The 17,669-nt window shown below is 42.1% G+C and overlaps 1 protein-coding gene across 9 annotated transcripts in view; it reads right to left on the reverse strand.

Moving 5' to 3' along the window:
- ATXN1 (ataxin 1) overlaps positions 1 to 17,669 on the reverse strand; it is a 383,702-nt gene that overhangs the window by 142,806 nt on the left and 223,227 nt on the right. For all 9 annotated transcript variants that reach the window (XM_045847140.1, XM_045847137.1, XM_045847135.1 and 6 more), the window contains one exon: positions 5,548 to 5,678. The gene's annotated coding sequence lies outside the window, so the exon portion shown is untranslated. The remainder of the gene's footprint in view (positions 1 to 5,547; positions 5,679 to 17,669) is intronic.

Raw genomic sequence — 17,669 nt, forward strand, 5'->3', positions numbered from 1 at the left:
CTGCCCTGCCTTCCTGCATGCATACGGGCTCTTGAACAGTGAGCACTTCAAAGGTACACCTCTTGAGAGATACATTTTTAGTTTTGTGTGTGGTTTCTGTTCATAGTTCATGTTGAAAACACTATACTTAATAGGGTTGAGAGGCATCAGTTTTTAAGTGGCCCAAGTTCTTGCTTCAGCTTTTGAAAATAAATACATAAAATAACCCGAAAGGAGAATGGTTCCCAGGAGCAACAAATCCCCATTCTATATCTTGGCGGTCATTTCTGATGGAAAGAAGTCTCTAACTCCGAGCTCTCACGGTCCGGATGTAGAAGCAGTTAAATAAAAGCCTAGTTTTATCTTCCTTCCCGCCTTTGCTGTCTCAAAATACACACATCCATCACATTGAAATACTACTTCTGCTTCCAGGCCTAATGGAGCTGCAACCCAGAGGAAGCGTGCCCACCGTCCTGTGCAGGGCACCTGACTCACAACCTCCCACGGTGCTCTGTGTGAGTGGTGTCTCAGAGGACGGTCAGTACAGATTACCCATCCCTGTAACCTCAGCAGGCTTCCTTAACACACACTCTCTTTTAATAAACAGTATGTTTTTTAGTGAATTCTAAACTTAAGTAGAATACAAAACCTACCTCAGCACTATTCAGTTAGAAAGCAGTCTGAGGAGGCTGTTGCTGCTTTCTTTCCCCACAGAGCACCAGTAGTGCAGAAAACGCCCGGGCATCTTTCCTTCCACTACTCTCGGGTATTCAGTATGTTTCCTCTGCCCACCCCGAGACACTGCAAGGAGGAGGCTGAGCCTTTAGGGATGAGGACCCCTGAGGACCCCAAGGGGAAAGGGTGTGCCTGGGATGTGCTAGACTTTGCCAACAGACTCAGGAAGTCGCTCTGACATTAACTCTCAGAAGCAGCAGCTCATGCCAAGGCCCCACCAAAGGGGCAATGGCCAGGAATTAATGAGGCTGTCAATGAGAAACAACTAGAAAAAGTCTAGGGAACAGAAAACAATGGGTGAAAGAGAAAACCCTAGAGAACTTCAGGCTCCACAAGAATGGCCCAGAGTACTCATATGCAACGTGCTCAGTCAGAGCCTTTACCATATGCAGGCCAATTTCAAGCCCATTTATAAGCGGGGGGTCAGGGGGGGGGAGAAAATGAGACTATTTTTCCTTGCTTATCTAACAGTAAGGTGTCCCCTTCCCTCCTGACCCCCTTCTCTATCTCAGTTTTTTTTTAATGATAACACTAGAGAATTTGGTGTTACAGGTGGCAAATCTAAAAGGTACAAACTGACAGACATAATGGAAATTCCCAAATCACTCTTATTAGAGGGTGTATGTGTAATTCTCTTACTCTGGAGAATAGAAATTCAGCTTCCATTTTTCAAAGCTTATGAAGACAGCATAATACTGTGCAAACAGACACAGAGGTGTTTATTTTAGTCTTTCCATTGCTTCCAAGGGATATATGACTCTGGTGCTTAGAGCAGTTATTCTGAAAAGGGGGCCGATAAATACACAAAATTCAAGAAACCGTTATCATTGTGATCTGCACAAGCGATGTAGAATGATGCCTCCCTGGCTTCTGTGACACCTCCCACCCCCTTCTCCACCACACAGGCCGGTTCATTCGCAACTGCATGCCACCCAAAAGGAAACAAAATGAAAATGATGCTATCCAGTAAAGGCCGAGTTTCGAGGTAGATTCAGCACTCAAGCCTGTTTCCCACCTTGGGAATAACTGTAAACCTAAATGGTCATAAAGTGATGTGATTCTAAGAGGTAAAACCACCAAAACCACCGCCTTCCCTGGAACACCGGGCAGGCTGCTCACAACAAAGCTGTAAAGCAAACCACTCAAATGGAAAAAAAGCAGTGGAAACACGCACAGTGCAGAATTTTAAAAATATATATTTTTAAAATATATATATATTTAAATTTTCATATATATATATATATATATATATATATATATATATATATAAACTCTATTGATACTTCTATAAAGCCTTTTTTAAAAAACAAATTGTTTCCTTTCCCACATTTACTTAAATACATCAACACTCAGCATCTACTTCTAAGGATTAAAGAAAACAGCCTAGTCCCTCCAGCCACCCCCCAACCAATGCTCATCAGAACTTTATGCTTTTTTACTGACAGCTGGGCCAGCACACAGAAGCCCAGACACATACACACTCTGTCCTTAGTCACTCAAGTACGTACTGAGTGCTCACTCAGCATGTTAGGTCTTGTAGTGCATCAGAAAAGAAATAATAAGCCTTGCTTTCCTGAAACTTTCAGTCTAGTTAAGGAGATGGATGATTAAAAAATAAAAATGCTTAAAAAATAAAGTAAGCTAGATGATAGAGAGGGTTGGGGTGGAGGCTATTTCACACAGGTCAGGGAAGGCCACTCTGAAAGGGTAGTTTGAGCAGTCCCATTTAAGAAAGCAGAGGAGCTTAGGAAAGAAATACAGATCACCACCACCTCCTTGCTTATATACTAGGCAATATTTGAGTATGAAGGTAGACACTTTTTAAAAAGTTAATTTTAAAAGCTCATATTTAATTTTCAAAAAGACAGTTGGGTGTGGACCCTAAGTGTAAACGACTGAAACCATATTCGTAGCACCAACACCTCTGTAGTGTCACATGGTGCCTGAGGAAAGAATATCATGATGGTGACAGAAATAATAATGCTTTTTTTTAAACCTTAATACTGTGCTCAGTGTTTTAAAAACAGCTGTAAATTAAAGTTGTGTCAAATCATTGACTTTTAGAAGCCAAACAGGGGGACACGAAGGTCCACTCTGCCTCGTCCAAGACGGACACTTGACGCAACGTTAGCCACCTGGAGTCAGAAGAATCACCAGAACTCAGTTCTAACTCAGCTCTCTCATGTGATTCATCATAAGACAGGCCCTCGGGGCTTCGGGAGGCCCCCGCTTAACCAGTTAACAGCAGCATCACGTGTGAAAACTCGGTCTCCTCTCTTGCACAAGATACCACATCTTCGAGCCAGACTGAGACACTCTGAGGAGCAAAGTCCATCTGTTAGAAAGACGGTGCCAGATCTGAGAGGTGGTGCAGAGGGACAGGAAGAGGGCTACCACAGAGGTAATGAGTTTGGGGTACAGTCTGCAAAGACTGCTGAGGGCTGACACCGTGAAGTCAATGGCTGTGATGGTTATTAGTCAAATGTTCACACACCCACCGTCACACCCCTATCTATGTGCAAAAACACGTTCTCTGAAAATCTCTTGCCTTCCCTACTATAGAGGCAAAGGACTCGGGGCACCCAAGTAAGTAAGGGGAAGTATAAACTCTGAGTTGTACAAATGCATCAAGATTTTTAAAAGTTACTGATTTAAAAATATACTAAGAAAACTGGGACATCCCCCACCCCTGCCCTTGCCACTGTCCAAGCAAATGCAATTTGGAAGACAAAGTTCTTAGTTCTAAAGCAGTATGTTAGAATTTAGAATTTTCTTCCTCTCTCTCAAACTACCTGGTTTACAGAAGGACTTCTAAATGACTTTAAGTCGGCCATGTGGTATCTTCAAGTTTACATTCAGAACTTCTTTGAAAACCTCACTTAATATTTAGGGCTTGACATGGTTTCACATGAGCAGTTCAAACCAATGGTTAAAAAAATAAAAACCCACAAGGTTCAAAACAAAAGCTGTCTTGATGGCAGTACAGTAACTATAGTGCCCATTTACATGTAACATGAAATCCAAACCACTCTTCCATAAGACGCTTGCTTCCTAGGACAAAAATGCTTTAGAAGAACATCATCAGAGGGACATTCTTACAGCTACCTGATTGAGAAAATAATTTCTGCTAAAACACACTACTACTACAGCACTCCAATCCAACAGGGCCCCAAATTATTCCTGAACAGTGGTAGAAACTTTCAGAATAAAAGATACTTTTTTTTTAAAGTATTAACATGCCTTATGCAATGCTCTGCCTTTTATGGGGAGCCCAAACCAAGATGTCAGCTGATCAATAAGCAAGTAGGGTCGAGTGATCCACAGACTCACAAAATAACACTTCATGGGGGTCAGTGACTTGCCCAAGGCTGTGAACTTGCTCGTCCTTGACAAGAGGACCAGGAACAGAATTCAGGTCGATGGATTCCACGAGCTGTGTACTTTCCACCAGAACCAATGTACTCATATGTACAAAATAGAAACACATAAAAATACCAGCACCTCTCAGAGTCTATTCACTGTGATGTACCAGGAGATTTTAAATTTAATAAATGTAGTTAATATAACTATTTTAACCCATTTATATAGATATATATGCATGCTGTAATAAAAGTATTTAGAAAACTATGAAATTAAAAAAATTCACTGGAAATTTCCTTTTCAATGTTGATGCTTTTTCTCCCTGATATATACCCTCAAATTACTGCACCTTGCTTTTCAAAATCTCTTATGAGATTGGAAAAAAAATAGGTAATAAATACCTGGAAACATTCCTGACTAAGCTATTAAGAAGCTAAGAACTTAATATATAGTTATTTATATATACACATATGACTATATGTATACATATATGTATATACATATGTGTGTATATGCACACAAATATACATTTATGTATATATAATACATATACACAAATATATAATATATATTAAGTGTGTGTGTAGACATACATTAAGTATATCTATACATTATGTGTGCATATGTTCATGTGTATGTGTACATATACCCTAGTCGAAGTGAGCTCTTCAATTCTAAAATTTGAAGGTAAAGGTTCCTAGGCCATTCTGGGTTTTCTGTAGCTATTTTCTTTCCTGGCCAAACTCTCCTAAACTCGTTTTGGTGACACAGTCTGGCAATGAGGTAAAACCTCCAGGAGGCAGAGCTGGTCAAACCCCTAAGTGCCGTGGCAGACGAGCCCTCCGAAGCCCATCGTGTGCTGTCTCTTCAACTACTTGGCCCGAAAAGACCTCATGAAAGGTGACCAGTAGCTCACCCGCAGGAACTGCTTGACTAATCTCAAAACCCCAACCCAGCAGCCTCATACAAACCAGTAAGTCAGCCACTTTTGAATATGAGAAGCACCCAAAACAACTGACTATACTTGCATACCTCAGGTTTTTGAAAGCCAGAAAAATCCATTCCAATGAAAAACTTTATGTTAGTAACAATAACTGCTGGTGGTAACCCTGGTTTGCTAATTCTTAGCTTGCAGGCTGTGATCCCCCCACCCATCAACCCAAAAGAATTGTGAGGATGCTGTAAAATTGATACTATTTGTACCAGGAAGAAGGGCATTCCTACAATGAAAGAATCCCTGTGTTCCACTCTTTTATTCCAGAAGGAGAAAATGAGAAATGCCCCACAGAAGCTGAGGGAAAGGCAAGTTCACAGCAAATAAAAACACAACCTCTCTCCTAAAAAAAAGAAATTAACTGAACGATCACCTAGCACTAACATGACCATCCCTTCACCGCCCGGGCTCAGTAGTGTCCAGTGATTCACAACTCCACGCAAGGCAAGTTGCCACAGATGCCGCTCTCGCCAACTTACAACATTCACTGTGCGCTGTTCACTGGGTGCCCCAGCCTTCCTTCACCATGGGCACTTCCCACGAGAAGCTGCAGTGTGTCTGGGCTTGGGCGGTGTGTTCTTTCCTCCTTTCACAGAGAAGTGAGAAAAACCTAGCATGGAGTAGAACAGAAGAGAAAGAAAAAGGTAAATGCATCATCAAATATCTCATTATCTCAACACAAAGGAAGTTCACAATCAATTAGACCAATTGATCATTCACCAAAGACTATTTTCCAGAACCATTTTGTAAAAGAGAAATTCAATGGCTTTGCTCTTGCCCCAGGAGACACGGTAGCATGGCATGCCATACCTTCTCCCCATTCCTCCCTGTCCCCCAATAAAGGTGACACCAATTCTAGGAGATTTCATATGCAACCCAGCTGAGATGCAAACTTGTGACACAGCCTCAAAGTAAGTCACTTGGTTTTACTTTCTTCAAAAAGGAGGGAGCTGGGACCTCTTCCCATTGTCATACCTCACTGGGTTGTTGGGAGGATCAATAAGATCACTCTTGCAAAACATTCACAGTTTCTGACAAGAAAGGCACTATGTAAATGCAAAGTATTATTATTAGTGGTCATAAGCCTGTTCCTGAGCCAGACTATAAAAGCCAGCCTTGGCTAACCACCAATGATCCACCGACCCTGGGACACCCAAACATCTACACGTTTGCAAGGGCCACCGTGCTAAGGTTTCTCCTTCCAGGGAGGTCTTGAGAGAAACAGGGGCCAGGAAACAAGGCGTCTGAAACCTCAGGAAGAAAGACATTCAGGGCCTGGTGCAGGAAGGAAAGAGGAAGAAGGAGGGGAAGGTGGTGAGAGAGGCCTGTGCAGGCGCATCATGGCTCGGTGCAGGCCCACGGCACCCTCCGATGGCATGTTCGGTGCCCTGGAGGTTCACGGGACTGTGAAATTTTCCACCTGGCTGCCTGCCATTGCCGCCCACCAAGGATAACACTTACACATACAAGTGGCGCGCCAAGGACCTGCTGGAGAAGGACTGGATGATTTTTGTTTGTTGCTTTTAAAGAAAAGACCTATTCATATTCTGATCGTTAATATTTTCCACACTTGAATTTTTAATTTTTCCCCTCCTTGAAGACAGAGCCAGAAACACCTTTTCCTGGGCCAATATTATTTCGACGACTGGGAATTCTTGAGGAGTATACTTGAAGTATAGGAACATATGCGAGTGGCTTTGGGGGATACAGAAAGCAGAGTTTAAGTGCTACCCTGGATCCTGTTTGCTTCCCAAATAAATCATCCCCAAGGGCCTCTCAAAGTCATAAGCACATGCTGAACCAAGGTGGGAATCACAGCATTAACATTGTGGGTGTAGTATTTTTGAGAGAAAAAGTGGTCCCTTATCTCAAAAAAGGCAACAACGAATAATGTCGAACCTTAAATTTGGAATTGGTAAAAACACTGACAAATCTACCTCAAAATAAGGAATTAAAAATAAGAGAGAAAAAAATGAGGACAAAAGAGAGAAAGGAGGTAACTGCTACTGATAGGATTAACCATGGCTTTTAGAGTGAATAGAGTTCACAAAGTGCTTTTTCATTAATTAATTCAATCACTTGCCAAGTTTTTCCTTGGTGCTCAGTATATCCACCCGGTTCTATGTCTACAGTGGCAAACAAAATGGGAAAGAGCCATGCCTTTATGGAGCTCGCTGCCTCAGGAGGGACATTAAAGAATCATAGTATACCCTCTGTAGTATATGTATAAAATGTGAACGCTGGATGGGTATTACAAAGGAAAAATAGGCACTGTGATTTGCAATCATAACAGGACACCCATTTAGGAGGAAGGGCTCAGAAGGTTTTTCTCACTAAAGTAACACCTAAGTAGAGAAGTAAAGATGAGCAGAAAGCAGCCAGGCATCGAGTTTCCAGGGGGAGGAAGCAGCTCTGCCTCGTGGGATGTGACCCAGGGGCACACAATGAACTCTATTTCATCTCTGTTTTCCTCCTGGACATTTCAATGGTTCTCCATAGTCAACATCAAGAAACGAGCAACAGACTCATGTTATTAACTAGAGTTACTGCTATGATCACTTTGCAATCTATGGGTGTTATCAAATCACTGTTGTACACCAGAAACTAATACGTTATACGGCAATTAAATTTCAATTTGAAAGAAAAGAAATAAGCAACAGAACTGTTCTTAATCTCTCGAAATAAAAGCTGATTCTTCTTTCTGACTGCCAGCACCGCCAGAGCAAGAAAATCTTCGTGGTCGCTGCTGGAGGAAACCCGCTCCGCACAGGTATTAAACCTGATGAGCGGCAAAGGCTGACTCTGGCTTCCTAAAGCATCTGAAGTCACCTGATCATCACAAGAAAAAGAAGCTCTCTGGTAACACCTGCAGGCTACAGCTGGAGTTAAGAAAACCCTCCCAAAAGAGCTAAAAACAGATCACATCACATGTAAATGTCAGAAAAAACATTTTTTTAGTACTTTGCATTAGGTTTCAAATCTGCTGGCTTCCTCTGGACTATCAGATCTTTTTTTATTTCTCTTACAAACTGAAATGACATTTATGCCCGCCTACCTAATTCTATAATATTGTATGTGAACTATAATTGAAAAATTAAATTATTTTTAAAAGTGTGTCTTGAAAACTTTCTGTCTTGGTTCTTTGGTTTGTTTACTTCTGTACTTATTCACACAGGTAAAACAATGCAAAGAAATAAAAAGCAATATAAATGTTGTGTTCATCTGAAGTGTTTTATTGTTTCCTATATCCCAAATCTGGTACAATTTAATTCCTCTACTAAGGAAAATCAGTAATTTGCTTTCCTCATCCTACGAAACAGAGGCTTCCTCAGACAAGCTCATCATTCATGTTCTCCCCATGAATGGAGTAAGTCTGAAAATCTGGTTGAAATGAATAAGCCAAAATTTCATCTGAGTCTCTTGCCATTTAAGACACCCAGGATAAAATGTAGTTTCTCCTACAAGTTTCTCATAAAACCAAAAACATTAATAATAGTCCAAGTTCAGTCTTAAAATACAAACCCTCACTTTGACTTACTAGTTCTGACAAACCAGAAAACAGAAAAAAAAGGGCAAGAAAAGAGACTTCTTGAAGCCAAGTTGTCCAATATCGCACCACCAGGCCTGGGAAATACAACCAGGCTGCCAGTTTCGTCCTCTGTCCAGAGGAGAAAATGACACAGTGCCAATTTCTCCTTCCCCTGACTGCCCACAGCACTCACAGCCTCCATCATGCATTTTAACCCAAGGTCCTTTTCAATTCAGCACTCTGTTATATTGTCTTTTTATATTCCCTGGATTTATTTAAGTCTTGAAGGCTTGGAAAGCTTTTAAGCTCCTTGATGAAAGAAACCTTGCCATGCCCTTCTGCAGCCTCCGAAGAGTGTCTATCAGAAAAGCCTGAATTTAAATTAAATGATGCATGTCCAAAACCTGTTCTATGACTTAACCTGTACTCCAAAAGAATTACTGCTCTCTGGCTGTAATTTCAGCCCTCCTCATTGTCCTCAGTCCCCCAGGGACTTGGAGTGCCTATAATGCCTACCATCCAAATGAAAGCCCTCCGTGAACTGGAGAACATTTCAGTTACCACTTAGCTTTCGCTCTTCTGTACTTCCAGTCCATTATATTTTCAGTCATGAGTGGCTTCTGAACAGCTGCCATCCCCTTTCAAGATTTACAACCCCCTACCCCACCCCAGGTCACCAGGAACCTATATCCTTGATCCTTATGGCTTTTCAAAAGCCACTATTAAGGGAACCCTTGTGGTGTGCTGAGGGAAAATGGGAAAGATGGGATGTAATGCCTCTCAAACTGGAACCGCCATCAGAAACACCTTCTTCAGGTGTTGTTCACCTTGGAGGTCTTGTTCAGTCACAGAACTGGGTCCCATTCCCAGAATTTCTGATTCAGTAGGTGTGGGGTGGGACCAGGGGGCTTGTGCTTCTGTCCAGTTCCCAGGTGATGCTGCTGCTCCTGGTCCAGGGACACCAGTTCAGAACCACTGCTCTGACGCCAAGTCCTTCTGTCAATCAGACAGCCAGACAGAGGCTGGGCATATCACATAAGATGGCTACATTGGAAGGACTGATACCTGTCTATTCCAAAGATGTGCCAGGTCACCAAAACAAAACAAGACAGTTCACACACTTTATAATACAGGAAAACTTCTGGTGGCTCTCGGTCTTGGGTCTCTGTCTGTTCTCCGCTTACTGGCTTCAGTTCCTATTGGGATCAATGTGGACTTCTGTCACTCTTTCAACCTCTTTCGTTTACTAGAAACTTCTTACAAATGTATCAATCACTGCCATTCCTGAGAGGCCTTCCCCATTCCCTTGTACATTCCCAAATGGCTGCCACTTCCTCCTGCTCACCAGCAGACATGTTAATGTGTGGTATGAGTCCAATGCTGGTATTTGACCAGGTGCATCATGAACTTCGAGTTTGACTTCTGCCACTTTTTTTTTAAGTAAACTTCCTTCTCTTTCTTTCAGAATGGCTCCCTGCCTTCTAAATACAGTGGCCCTTTCCTAACTGACTTCTTTTATAATATTTGATAGAGTAGTTCCTTCAATTCTCTTTTCCTTTTATTTCATATACTAGCATTTTGCCTAGACAGTATCTTTGGAAATGACCTCTCCTCCACTCTCTTAGTTATTCGGGCTGGGGTGACCTCATGCCTTGGCTCTGAAGAAGGGCATTTGGACCTAAGTATGGAGAATCAGGATACACACCCCTCATGCCATGATGACTGGTTTTAGGGATAGGCATGTACCCAGAGCCACGCCAACCAAAGCCTCTCTCAGCCTGGCTGGAACTAAGAGGAAACAGGCCCCCTCTCCTAGGGAGACCATGAAGCATGGCCTTCAAAGAGCTGTTTGTGAGGGAAGCCCACGTGAGAACGCAGCTCTTTAGAAGGCAGCAGCGCTGAAAGGCAGAAAAGTCCTGACAACAGCGAGGTCCCTGAGATCAGCCACGCCAAAAGTCAGACTTACCCCTGACCGTTTACTTATGCTGTAACAAATCAAATTCTAAAGCAGCCCCTAACTGTCCTGTCCTCCAGTGCACACACCTTCTCCTAGTCACTCAGTCAAACACTAGTCTGGGTGCTACTGCTGCAAAGGAGCTTTGTGGGTGAAATTAAGCCCCATATCAACTGACCTTAAAATAGAAAGAATATCTGTGGTAGGCGTGACCTAACCAGGTGAGCCCTTGGTGTGGATAGGCCATTGTGGGCATCAGATTCAAAGCATGAGAGAGCATATGGGGGTGGGGGAACACTGTGTGGCAAGGAACTGGACACGCAGCTGCTGTCTAGCCCACAGCCAGCCACAGAACAGGGGCCTCAGTCCCGCAGCAGTGCGGAAATAACTTCTGCCAGTAAGTGTGTGAGCTCAAAAGACAACCACGAGCCCCAGAGGAGACTGCAGTCCAGTTAACGCTTGGACCTCAGCCTCATGAGACCCTGAGCAGAGAATGCAGCTGAGCCGTGGCTGGACTTCTGACCTGTGGACACTGGGAGACAACGTGGGTATGGTGTTAAGCCACAGCGTTTATGGTAACTTGTTATGCAGCAACAGAAAACTGATACATGTATGACATAATCAATTCTATTTTTTTCCTTAAATCACTCTGAGTTTTGTCTCTTGCACCAAAATATCCTAGCACTCCTGGCTTCTCTGAGATGGTGCTATTGCTGTGTCCTTACATTGCTTTTCTGTCGGCTTCTCAGCTTTTGTCCCTTGCTGGTATCCCTTTGGACCCTAGGGTATGTATCCCCCAAGGTTACACATTCAGCCCTCTCTCTTCTCTTTCTATGGCAATTTCCTTTTATTGCATATAATTCTTAAATCTGTGTCCTGGGTCCTGGCATCTCCCCCTAACAAGTACCAGATATATACAGTATAAATGAATTATGTCAGCTTCAGAATTTTCAATCTTCCCCTCCACCCCACCCCAAAACCAGTCCTCCCCTTTTATTTGCGATTCATGCTAATGACACCACCTGCTTGCCCATCTCCCACAGTGCATCAGTTGTCAGTGCTCTCCAGCCTGTGCTCTGTTCCCACACCACCATGCTAGGTCGGCTTCTCTTCCTCTCACAGCAGCCTGCTAATTGGTCTTCTTGCCTTCACTACTCTCCCTCCAAACCACCTGAGTCATCTTTCCTGGATCAGACTTCCTAAAGGTTATATAATACAAGTTCTTCATGTCATTCTGTGGTATTAGTTCCTACAGCTTGCTGAAAATCTTCTAAAATTTGATGTTTAAGACCTTCACAATCTGGCTGCGACGTACTTTTCCAACTGCATTTCTTACTTCTCCCCTTATGCATGTTGCACCAGCCAAACCCAACCTCTCTCATCTCCCGAGGCTCACATTTCTAGCCCACGTGTTAAAATTCAGGCCACACCTACCAAGACCTGCTCAAATCTTTTCTCCATCCTCTTTCCTTCACTCTCCTATGCTACAACTTTCTCAACCAGAAATACTTTTTTTTTTTTGGATGTGAGTTCCTACAGCCTATATTCCTTTTTCTCAGGATACTAATCATTTTATTTCTTATCCTAAAATAGGCACCGTTTCCCCAGGCAGACTGCAGTAAGCTCTGTGAAGACAGGGTTTGTGTCTGTCTTCTTTTTGTAAGCCTCAGAGTGCTTTTGCTAATGGTAACCCCTTGATAAATACTGTTTGATTAACTGACTGAGAATGTGGTATTATACTTTCACTCTGACATGTCCTCAAGTCTTCTCACTCTGTGGTTATCAAATAGGAGAGTCCCTTTTTAGTGACTTGGAAAAAAATCATTACATAAGCCAATATGTAGACTGCTCAGTCGATCAATGAAGTATTCTGCAAGAGCCTCTTTTTCCAACCCAGAACTAAAGCTGACTGTGTCTTTTCTTCCTGAGGAGAAACATCCAGGGCTGCTGGCCATGGCAGAGTTCATCAATGCTTTCCCAGGATGAGCCACGCAGCCCAGCAGGGTGCAAAGCCATCCCAAGCCCGCTCCCTCCCACTCTCCTTCACCCAAAGGAGCAAAATTCCCCTTCCCTAGGGAAGGCAAGGGCAGTGAGGAGCTTTCCTGAGATAGAGGTATCCGGTCAGACTTCAGTAAGAACTGGAGGGAGGTGAAGGTGAGATGAAGCCCAAACCTAACCTATTCTGAAACACAGTTTATCCATCCAATCAGGCAACCCCTCTGTGATCAACAGTTGATGGTTTGTGAGACTTATCCATCGTAAAATCTTTCTTCAAACAGGCAATCCTTGGGTATATCAAGCATGCATGGGGAACATTCTGTACTGATATTAGTTGGTTTGTGCTTACATTAAAACACACACACACATACAAATTAGTATCTGCCTAAAGAACACATAATCAGAAAGATAAATATGCTGCAAAAATGCTATGATCCAACTTTTTAAAAATTACAATTCATGTTGATCCATGCCACTGTGTCCTATTATCACCTTTATCACATAAAGGTGAGGCTTTAGCCACACACACATAGACAGGGCAGGTTTCTATCCTTGTGTGCAGGTTATATATCTCCTTACTGGTGTAAAGTTTGCTAAGAAATGTAATTACGCATCCAGGGAAAAGTATGTCCGCATATCAACAGTAAGAGAAAAATATACACGAGAAATACTTAATCTGTACTGAATAGCCAGAGAATAATGTCTTCAGTAAATTATGATATTAAAGACCAAGGTGGCATGTGCTCCTTACTGATAGTTTTTCCTGGCCTTATTTGCTTAATGCTGTGCTCCCAAGTGGGTCGCTGCTGCCCAGCAGAAAGCACTAGGGCCCAGGAGACAGAGGAATGTGGATCAAGACCCAGGAGACCACACACCTGCAGGGCCACTGGACCCTTGGCTGCCCTGAGCCATCACACCCCTTCTCCCTGGAGGGGAGTTTCATTCACACCTGCTCCAGAGGCACAGTGGGAATTCAGGGGTTAAAAAGGTGCCTAGAAAAAAGGGGATGGAACAGGCAGAGCCTGTGCCTCCTGTTTGATCATTACAAAGCATTTATAAATCATGAGCTGTCATGGTCCCTGAGTAGCCACTGGGAGGAGTCCCCTGACTTCCAATTTCTTTTGGTTTCTGCTCTATTTGCTCTCATTTTTAAAACAAAATTAATAGGAATTCTAAGAAATTTAAGTATTTCCCTCTCATTCTCTTTTTACCATCATATTCAGAGTTACATGATGGTATTCTGAACTATTTTATTTGGTCTGACTTTGCAAAATGCCGCACAGTGAATCCAAGTAAAAAGACCAGAAAGAGTCCACATACACCGCCAGACCATCCTTTTGGACAAACACAAGTAACAGAATTCACCAAAAGCAGAACTTGGAAGCGTCCTATCAAAGCCACACCACTTTTTCATTTAATGAAATATATCTGTGTAAAAGCATATAGCTACCACAGAACCTCTAATCATGCTTCAAAAGTTACGGTACCATTGAATTCATAAAGGCTATTCCAAGATTTTTTAAAATCAGAATTATTTTCCAGAATTCAAAATCAGTAACTTTTGCATAATATTTATACCAGCAGGACTTTCCATAATTACATTGAATCAATCTCATTGGTCTTCTTTTTGTCTGCTTATTAAAATGGATTTTTAAAGTTTATTGATTGATTTTTAGAGCGAAAGAGGAAAGGAGAGATAGATAGACAGACAGACAGACAGACAGACATCGATGTGTTGTTCCACTTATTTGTGGATTCATTGGTTGATGTTCATATGTGCCCTGACCAGGGACTGAACCCGCAACCATGGCATATCAGGATGACACTCTAACCACATGAGCTACCCAGCCAGGGTTGTCTGCTTTATTAAATTAAAAACCCAAACACATATAATAACTCAACATTTTAACCTCTTTTTTTATACCATTCCACGTAGCTGCCTCCTTGTTTAAATATTACAACTGTCTGATGCAATCGGAAAAAAAATATTGCAAAACAAAGGCACTATTGAAAACCTCTCCCCTTTTGGAGGAGGCTTAATAAAACTATTCTGGCTTAAAACTGAGATTTCAATGGTCTTAGCTGTGAACAAGTAACAGAAATGCCACCTGGCATTAAGTTCAGGGATTACCTGTCAAAAAATACCAAAGGCAGATATACTTTGATGTGGGTTACTTGGTGCCAGTGCAGTACCAAGAAATGCAATTATTTTTCTGTGAATGTGGAGGGGAAGACTTGATACCCTATTTGGAGCAAAGATCCACTGTGTGGAGGGTGGGGTGAACCCAGGGGATGGGGGCTGACAGAAAGCACATGCGCACCAGCCTGCTTCCGCCAGTTACAAGTAGGAGTGTGAGGGAACACCTGTCCACTCACTACACAGCTCCACCTGCTACAATGTTTAAACTCAACTAAAGGTAAATAACTAGTATTTTCTGAGCAGAGGACCCCAGCAAGATACGGTCACAATACACCTTTTGAGTCCTGAAACTCAATTAAAATACCTGATGGTCATGTTTCATTAAAAAATCCCAAGGAATTATTTTACATAATGAGCACTCTAAAAGTTTCCTATAGCTCTTCAAAAATAAATATTTAAAACTCTTTAGGATTAGCAACATCTATTTATCACAAGGCTCTAGAACACACATTTCCAGGGAAAGGCATACCCTGTTTCCATTAGAGGAAAGATGAACAGGTTTTCTCCCCTCCCTCTTCATCTCCCAGGTTTAGGATTTATCCTACCATCACGGCTTAGATTCTCACACTTACAACTCCTGACATCAAAAAAGAAGAACATTGCTAGCTCCTTAATTGTTTTGTCGAATAAGCTCTAAAAAGTTCATTTTTGTTACCTTTTTCAGGCAAAATAAGAGGACTTTTACAAAAATTCTATTGCTAAAACAATGCAATTCTCCCGGGAATGACTCCGTTATGGAAATGAAGTGACAGCTTCTTTTATCTAGCCAGGCAGAAAGTCTGCATTTATAAAAGGCATTCAGAACACTCAAGTGCTGTGTGTGGGAGGACGTAAAGTGCTATTTTTAATTCAGATTGCAGCATTCCTCCCATACAGGTTTTCAGTATAATCATAATCATAATAACACTGATCTAAAAAGAAAGAAAATCCTATTTCTGCTGACCCTAGCAGAAAAAGAGAGAGGAAAAAAAGAAAGAAAATTAAGGGAATGATGAAGACAGCTTCCTTCTACTTTTGGACCACTCTGTAGGCTCAGAAATCAATCTCCACAGCTATCAGAGCTGACTATTTATTATCCAGAATTAAAAGCACTTAATCTCTACGAGTAATAGCATTATGTCTTCTCACACAAATTTACATTTTGCACATGTGACTTTCACTCTACTGGGTTTGCAGGAATCACCTGTGCCTGCCAGGAAATGCTATGAGAGTTCTCCCACCTATTCCCCAAAGGTAACATTCCTCGGCGGTGGGTGCTGTGATGGATGGGTCCAGCTGTGTGGTGGGATCATACTGGAAACCAATGTCTAATTTCAAAAAGGGCCCTCAGGTAAGCAAGAGAAAGCCGAGCTTCGGCTTGGACAAATGCAGAGCTTTCCAGGTCGGGTGTAAAATCTGTCGAGGGAGTGTTTTCATGTCTGCCATGTTTCCACTGGCTCTGCTGGGGACCAGGGCCTGAGAAGGAGTGATGAATGGAAGAGCAGGTAAGGACGTGAAGACTCCTTCCTGTAGGTGACTCTCTGCAGAAGTATGACATTGGAGGGAAGGAAGTATTGGACGAGAGTGGAATTACTGCAAAGGATAACTGATGGGATAAGACCCTCTAGCCATGGCTAAGTGATTGGTTTAAGACCACTTATAGAGCACGAGCAAAGAGATAGAGTCAGAAAGATATTTTTAATTGAGGTAAAATTCACATAGCATAAAATTCACCATTTTAATCATTTTTAAAGCACACAATCAGTGGTTCTTAGTACATTCACAATGTCATGCAACTATCACCATTCTCTCATTCCAGAAGATTTCCATCATTCCAAAAGAAACTCCGTAGCCACACTCCATTCCCTCCTGCTCCCAGCCCCTGGTAACCACTAACCTGTGTTCTGCCTCCATGGCTCTACCTGTTCTGGATGACACATGTAAATGACTGAATCATACACTATGTGGCCTATTGTGATCGGCTTCTTTCACTCAGCACAGTGTATTCAGGATACATTCATGTTGTAGTATATGTCAGTAATTCATTCCTTTTTTGGCTGAATAACACTCCATTGTATGCACGCACCACATTATGTCTGTCCCTTCATCAGTGGATGGACACTTGGGTCATTCCCTTTTTTTGCCTATTATGAAGAAGACTGCTATGAACATCACTGCACATGTTTTTGTTTGAGTGCCTGCTGTCAATTTTCTTGGTCAAACACCTAGGAGTGGGTTTTCTGGGCCCGACAGTAACTCTATGTGTGACTTCTTGGGGAGCTGCTACACTACTTTCCACAGTGGCTGTTCCACTTTACAGCAGTTTACGAAGGTTCTAACTTCTCCACATTTTTGTTGATACTTACCACCTCCTTTTTATTAATATGACCATCCTAATGGACATGAAGGTGTATCTCATTGTGGTTTTCATTTGCATTTCCCAGCCACTAACATTGTTGAACACTCAGCGTGCTCATGGGACATTTGTATATTTTCTTTGGAGAAATGTCTATTCAAGTCCTATCTCCATGTTAAATTTGGGCTGTTTGCCCTTTTGTTGTTCTGTTCTAAAAGTTCTTTATACATTCCGGTAACTAGACTCTCATCAGTTACACGATTTACAAATATTTTCTTCCATTCTGTGGGTTGTCTTTTGACTTTCTGGATGGTGTCTTTGATTCACAAAAGTTTTTTATTTTGATGAAATCCAATTCATCTATATTTTCTTTTGTTACTCTTCCTTGCAGTGCCATATCTAAGAATCCATTGCCAAATCCAAGGTGATGAAGATCTACTCCTGTGCTTCAGAATTCTTTGAAGAGTTTTACAGTTTAGTTCTCACATTTAGGTTGTTGATCCCTTTTTATTTGTTGTGTATGGTGTGAAGGGTCCGACTGCCTTCTTTAGCGTGTGCCTTATGTGTCTTTCTCTGGCTGCCTGA

Source organism: Phyllostomus hastatus, unplaced genomic scaffold, assembly GCF_019186645.2.
Source record: "Phyllostomus hastatus isolate PE091 unplaced genomic scaffold, TTU_PhHast_1.1 phas_contig_524, whole genome shotgun sequence".
Classification (NCBI taxonomy): domain Eukaryota; kingdom Metazoa; phylum Chordata; class Mammalia; order Chiroptera; family Phyllostomidae; genus Phyllostomus; species Phyllostomus hastatus.